The 6,669-nt window shown below is 41.5% G+C and overlaps 1 non-coding gene across 1 annotated transcript; it reads left to right on the forward strand.

Moving 5' to 3' along the window:
• The first annotated feature begins 843 nt into the window (after window positions 1-843).
• LOC131412296 (small nucleolar RNA U3) lies at window positions 844-1,063 on the forward strand. The gene has a single exon (XR_009221742.1). It is a non-coding gene; the product is annotated as a small nucleolar RNA U3 (small nucleolar RNA).
• The last annotated feature ends 5,606 nt before the right edge of the window (window positions 1,064-6,669 follow it).

Here is a 6,669-nt window from a genome sequence, read left to right on the forward strand (position 1 = left end):
TCCTTCCATGGCTGGTGCTAAGGCATCAGCCTGGATAACCCTTTTACATCTCTTCCTAGAAATGAGAAATATTAGCATGTAAGTTGAAAGATAATGGCTTGTGATTGGCTGTTGAATGGCAATATGCTAATTAGGGATGTTCATAGTAAACTTTTCTTAATGAAATACTCTCTACCAAAATCAGAAACATTTTATTGTGTCAATGTAAATAATCAATAACCATTCTATAGATAAGAGAGATGAGATTACCTTTACTTGAGCCAGGCTGAGGACTATAGCCCAGAAGGCAGTCTCCACAAAGGAAGAAAGCATTCCAGAGAAGCATGGTTTTCAGTGCAGTTTTAATACCTTTTTAGAACAAAGAACATACATTAAACATGCCCAGGATACATATTCATCAAAGTTGCAAAGTGGTTTTCAGTTGCAAATCAGCCGGTCAACATGACCCTGATGTCCAGGAGAGGGAATTTATCTTCAGGAGAACTGATACAGGTGTTACCAGTACTGGTTGTAGGAGGGGAAGCACACATTCTTATCTTCAAAGTGTGCATTCTTTTACTTTGAGATAACATCTAATGCATTCTTTACTTTAATGGTTAAAGCAGATGTATAATGTATGTTTGTCAGACTTCTTTAGTTCAAGCCAAATCAGTTTTAAACCAGAACAGCTACCCCATATACCTCAATATGTGAAAATTTCTTGTCAATTAAAAGACCAATTGTTTGAACACGTTTCTTGCAAGTGTTTCAAAATTTTGCCAAAAAGTTTGAGTAGTGAAAAACAGCTCATCCTTAGCAAAATGTGCATTTTATTTTTACATTAAGCTGAGGAACCCTCAGGTTAAAACTATACTTTTAGGGACATTTCTATGGTATGTTACTAGAGAAGTGTTTCTGAATGTGTAGGGTACTAGAAACCATGATGATGATTTTCACGAAAAAATGTTTTCTTTTGAGCATGAGGCTGGCTTGTGGTGTTCCCTGGTGATAGCCGCTACTTTCCTCGAGGACTGTTCTCTTTTCCTTTGGGAAAGTGAGAGGCAGAGGACACAGGCTGAGTGGTTTCCTTCTTTAGAGCCGGTTGGTAAAGAAAAACAATGTCTCAGGTTTTGTGTTTTTTAACTTGTAACAGATTTAAAGTTTGTACTTTAGCTTCTGTGTTTTATCTACCTTGTGTTTTTTTTTTCCCCCCAAAGCTCCAGTAGATAGTTGTATGTCATAGCTGCACATCCTACCAGTCGCTGTACGTGGGACGCGGCCTCAGCATGGCCGGACAAGTGGCGCGTCGGTGCGCGCCCAGGATCCGAACCCCGGGCCGCCAGCAGCGGAGCGCACGCACTTAACCACTAAGCCACAGGGCTGGCCCTTACCTCGTGTTTTTGAAATAATGTCTTAAAGGCATCTTTGCTATAGAAAAATCAATATTTTAAGCATATAATTGATCACCTGTGACAATGTATGTACTCACCCCCATGTTTCATATCTATTTAATTAGATATGATTAGTTCTTCTAACTGTGGTGCCTTTTGGTACAGAGCGGGGAGTTTTTACATATGGGCTGTAATTATCTGAACATCTTTTTCCTATTGATTTCGAATGCTGTCTTTGATATTTATTTACTCCCATAACTATTTGAATTTTGCCTGGACTCTTCTGTTTTAATTTTTTTTTCAGCTTTGTCCTTCCCAGTAACATACCAGTTTGTTTCTTTTCTATGTTTGTTTGTTTTTATTGTGGTAAAATACACATAATGTAAAATTTACCACTTTAATCATTTTTAAGTGTGCAATTCAGTGACAATTCAATTGCACAGTTTTGTGCACATTATTACCATCCATCTCCAGAATGCTTTCCATAATCCCCAACAGAAACTCTGTATCTTTTAAACAATAACTCCCCATTATCCTCTTTCCCCCAGCCCCTGGTAACCTATATTCTACTTTTTTTCTCTATGAATTTGCCTATTCTAGGTACCTCATATAAGTGGAATCATACAATATGTGGCCTTTTGTATCTGGCTTCTTTCATTTAGCTTCATGTTTTCAAGTTTCGTCCATGTTGAAGCATGTATCAGAGTTTCATTTCTTTTTTAAGGCCAAGTAATATTCTGTTGTATGTATATGCTACATTTTGTTTATCCATTCATTTCTTTTCTTTTTCATCCTTTTTTTTTTGAGAAAGATTGACCCTGAGCTGACATCTGTTGCCAATCTTCCTTTTTTTCTTTTTTCTACCCAAACCCCCGGGGCATAGTTGTATATCCTAGTTGTAGGTCTTTCTAGTTCTTCTATATGGGATGTCACCTCAGCATGGCTTGATGAGCAGTAAGTAGGTCCACGCCCAGGATCTGAACCAGCAAACCCTGGGCCACTGAAGCGGAACACACAAACTTAACTGCTACGCCACCGGGCCAGCCACCTATCCATTAATTTCTTGATGGACATTTGGGTTGCTTCCACCTTCTGGCTATTGTGAATAATGTTGCTATGAATGTTGGTATAAAAGTATCTGTTTGAGGGGCTGGCCCCATGGTGTAGTGGTTAAGTGCACGTACTCCGCTGCTGGAGGCCCGGGTTGGGATCCCGGGCCAGCACTGACGCCCACTTGTCAGGCTGTGCTGTGGCGGTGTCCCACATAAAGTGGAGGAAGATGGGCATGGATGTTAGCTCAGGGCCAGTTTTCCTCAGCAAAAAGAGGAGGACTGGCATGGATGTTAGCTCAGGGCTGATCTTCCTCACAAAAAAATAAAATAAAATAAAATAAAATAAACCTTTACCAGATAATGTGTTTTGCAAATATTTTCTCCCATTCTATAGGTTGTCTTTTTACTCTCTTGACAATTTCCTTTGATGCATCAAAGTTTTTAATTTTGATGAAGTCCAATTTATCTATTTTGTCTTTTGTTGCCTGTGCTTTTGGTGTGACATTCAAGAAACCATTGCCAAATCCAATGTCATAAAGTATTTCTCCTATGTTTTCTTCTAAGAATTTTATAGTTTTAGTACTTATGTTTAGGGCTTTGATCCATTTTGCGTTAATTTTCTACAGAGTGTAAAATAAGGGTCCAATTTCATCCTTTTGCAGTAGATATCCGGTTTGCCAGGAACCATTTGTTGAATAGACTGTCGTTTTCCCCTTGAAAAGAAATGTTCTGGCTGCTATGGGTCAATTCTTACCAGCGAACTTGCATTCTTCTCCTAACTCTTGTCACATGCATATCCACAGCATATAAACTATCTCAGAGAATTTCTGCAGAACAGCATTAACAGCCCAAAAAGGCCGCCTTGTGATAGGCTGTCAGGCAGTAACATATTCATGAGAACGCCCAACCTTTAAAGGCCAGAAACTAGTTCTCAACAGCATTCAGAACATCTTGTTGGTTTTTGCTATTTGAAGGGGTGTTTTGTGGAGTTCCCCCAGCCACGCAATTCAGAGAAACAAAAAAAATTCTCTTCATCAGGAGAATGCAAATAAGTTTCCTTCAACCAAAAATGTGCATTGTATTCTATGACAATACTTTTGGTGATATTTTTCTGGTATGTTACTGGTGTTAAGTGATTCTTTTAGAAAGGTAAAATCATGACTCTCATGCAAATATGAAATTAACATGTGTGAAATATTTTATTTAGCTCATTAATTAATAAGGAAAGCAATATGATGTTGTATAACTAGTCCAAAGGAGACTTAAAGTTTCCCACGTTTATATTTAGATAAAGAGTGCTGAAATGAATTCACAAATAGATGCCATAGGGTGATTATTGCCTTCTACTGCACGCTATTTGTTTTTTATGGACAGGAGTTACTCGTATTACTCTCAGTTTTCCATACAGAGTGGTAAAACAGTGCAAAGACAACAAAGGGCAGGGGTAGTACTGATGGGTGAGCCTGTTTCAGTCTTTCCAATTTCCCTACAGAAGAGAAGTATCCTTGAGGCTGGAGGGCACTGGTTTGCATGGCGGGAGACTTCACTTTCCCCTGAGCCCTGAAGCTTAGTTTTTGGCAGCTGCTACTTGTCATGGCTGATTTTTTTCTCTTTCCTTGGAATAAAGAAGAGGAAAAGAACACGAGGTGACTGGTTACAACTGAGTTTCTTTCTTTTCTTATTTTATTTGTAAGTTTTCCCATAAGATATTGGATGTCGCAACACATTACAGCAACCTTACTCCATCTTTGCTTTTTTTAAAAAAAATACGTATTTATTTTCAATCACAAAGTAAACAAAGTTGATGACTTATACTTATTATTTTTTGATTTTCAAAATAACATTTATGGAGCAACTCCTGTGTTTGAAGAGTTGCTATAGGCACTAGGGATACAGTAGTGAGCAAAACAAGGAGCCTGCCCTCACTGAGCTTACATTCTTGTGGGGACACAGACAACAGGGATCACGTGATGTCATGCCATAGAGGATGCTCTGAAGGGTAAGAGAATAAAGTGGATAATGTGAACAGAGCCCTGAAGGAAGTGAGGGAGCAGGTCGTGTGAATACCTGGGAGAAGAGAGTTCCTATTTTCAAACACTCGCGTAGATAGAAAGAATATCTGCCTATAGAAACATGTAGAATTGTCCTGTCAATTTTTTAAAAAGTATAAATTATGTCCCATTGGACTATTTACTCTAGGACTTGCTCTTCCCAAGATCTTGGAAATCTCAGAACGCAGCAGGAAGATTGCTGTGTATCCAGGGTGTTGGGAATGGGAATGCATTTGTCTCATAGCTGGGGCAGCTGAGAAGGGTTCCCAGATGGGATGACTTTTTAATTAAAAAAATACTTTGTCGGGCCGGCCCCGTGGCTTAGCGGTTAAGTGCACGTGCTCCGCTACTGGCGGCCCGGGTTCGGATCCCGGGCGCACACCGAGGCACCGCTTCTCCGGCCATGCTGAGACTGCGTCCCACATACAGCAACTAGAAGGATGTGCAACTATGACATACAACTATCTACTGGGGCTTTGGGGCAAAAAAAGGAGGAGGATTGGCAATACATGTTAGCTCAGAGCTGGCCTTCCTCAGCAAAAAGAGAGGAGGATTAGCATGGATGTTAGCTCAGGGCTGATTTTCCTCACCAAAAAAAATAAAATAAAATACTTTGTCTGGGAGCCCTTATAAGTGGGGACTGACAACATGACAATAAGAGTGGAACAGAAAAAAATGATAAAGGCAGATTCAAGAGCTTAAGTACGCAATGATGAGGTTAGTGGCATAAGGACAAAAATTATAAGAGCACCGGTAGCCCAGCAAAATCATGGAGGTTCACACTGGTATATTTAACAGACTTTTCCTGTGCCCCTACTGTGTGCCAGGCACTGTGGTGGGTGCTTAGAACACAAGCCCTTGCAGATGCCAGAATTGAGCTATAGATAAGAATATTGGGGGCCGTCCCATGGCTTAGCGGTTAAGTGCGCACGCTCCGCTACTGGCGGCCCGGGGTTCGGATCCCGGGCGCGCACCAACGCACCGCTTCTCCGGCCATGCTGAGGCCGTGTCCCACATACAGCAAACTGGAAGGATGTGCAACTATGACATGCAATTATCTACTGGGGCTTTGGGGAGAGAAAAAAAAGGAGGAGGATTGGCAATAGATGTTAGCTCAGAGCCGGTCTTCCTCAGCAAAAAGAGGAGTATTGGCATGGATGTTAGCTCAGGGCCGATCTTCCTCACACACACAAAAAAAGATTATGGAAAGAGCAAGTTATATTTCTGTCTGTTGATTTCTTGCCCCCCAACCCCCACACCCCATCATACATTCAAAACCCAACTCCATTGACCCTTCTTCCAAAAAGCACTTCCCATCACTCAAGCCAAGTTAGCCTCCATTGCCTGCTCTTGAAGGACCTGGTGCATATTGAATTAAGGCGTTTTTTATGCTTGATTGTAATTATCTCTTGGTTGTTGCCTTCCCCACTAGACTGTGCACTCCCTGAGGGTAAGCTCATCACTGTACTCACCTCTGCACTTTCGAGGCCCAGCACAAAGCCTGCAGTGCCCTAGCTTTTGATAAGTGCAGGCAGAAGGGGCAAAATAAACTGCTGAATGAATGACGATCATAAAAGGAAAGTCATTTGTGCTACTCTTTCCCCACTCTGCTGGCTTCCTTCTGCACCTAGAGAAGATCCTCCATCTGCAAGGTCCTCTGTGACCTGCATTGTCTGCACCTCTGTAGCTCATCTCTCCCCTTCTCACCACACTCCAGGCACACTCGCCTGTGGGTGGCATTGTGGTTTATAGTTTCTTCTGCCTGTAATGTGCTTCCTTCTTTTCTATTGCTACCCTCTGGGTCTAGGAGTAAATGTCACCTTCTATAACAAGCCTCCTAAGCACCCTGAATTGAAACTACCTCTACTCCTCTAATTTTGCATAGCATACTGGGCTTTTCCTTTGCGTCCTTCGTCACAATTTGATGATAATTTTGTAATTCTCTTTCTTTCAAGAGGCTGTAACTTTGTGGAGGGCAGAAATAGACATTTTTTCACTCCCACTGTACCCAGCCACCCAGCAGGAAGATGCTGCTCAGTTAAACACATGTCGGTTCATGAATTGAATGAAGAAGATTTAATGACCAAAAGCCCTAGGGCTGGCAGGCAGCGCCCCTGAGCAGCCTGGAGACACGGGAGGTAGTGGTCTCTGCTCATATCAGCCCTGGATTATCAACATCCATTCCCATTTGGAAGC

The sequence above is a fragment of the Diceros bicornis genome, chromosome 12 (genome assembly GCF_020826845.1).
Source record: "Diceros bicornis minor isolate mBicDic1 chromosome 12, mDicBic1.mat.cur, whole genome shotgun sequence".
Lineage (NCBI taxonomy): Eukaryota > Metazoa > Chordata > Mammalia > Perissodactyla > Rhinocerotidae > Diceros > Diceros bicornis.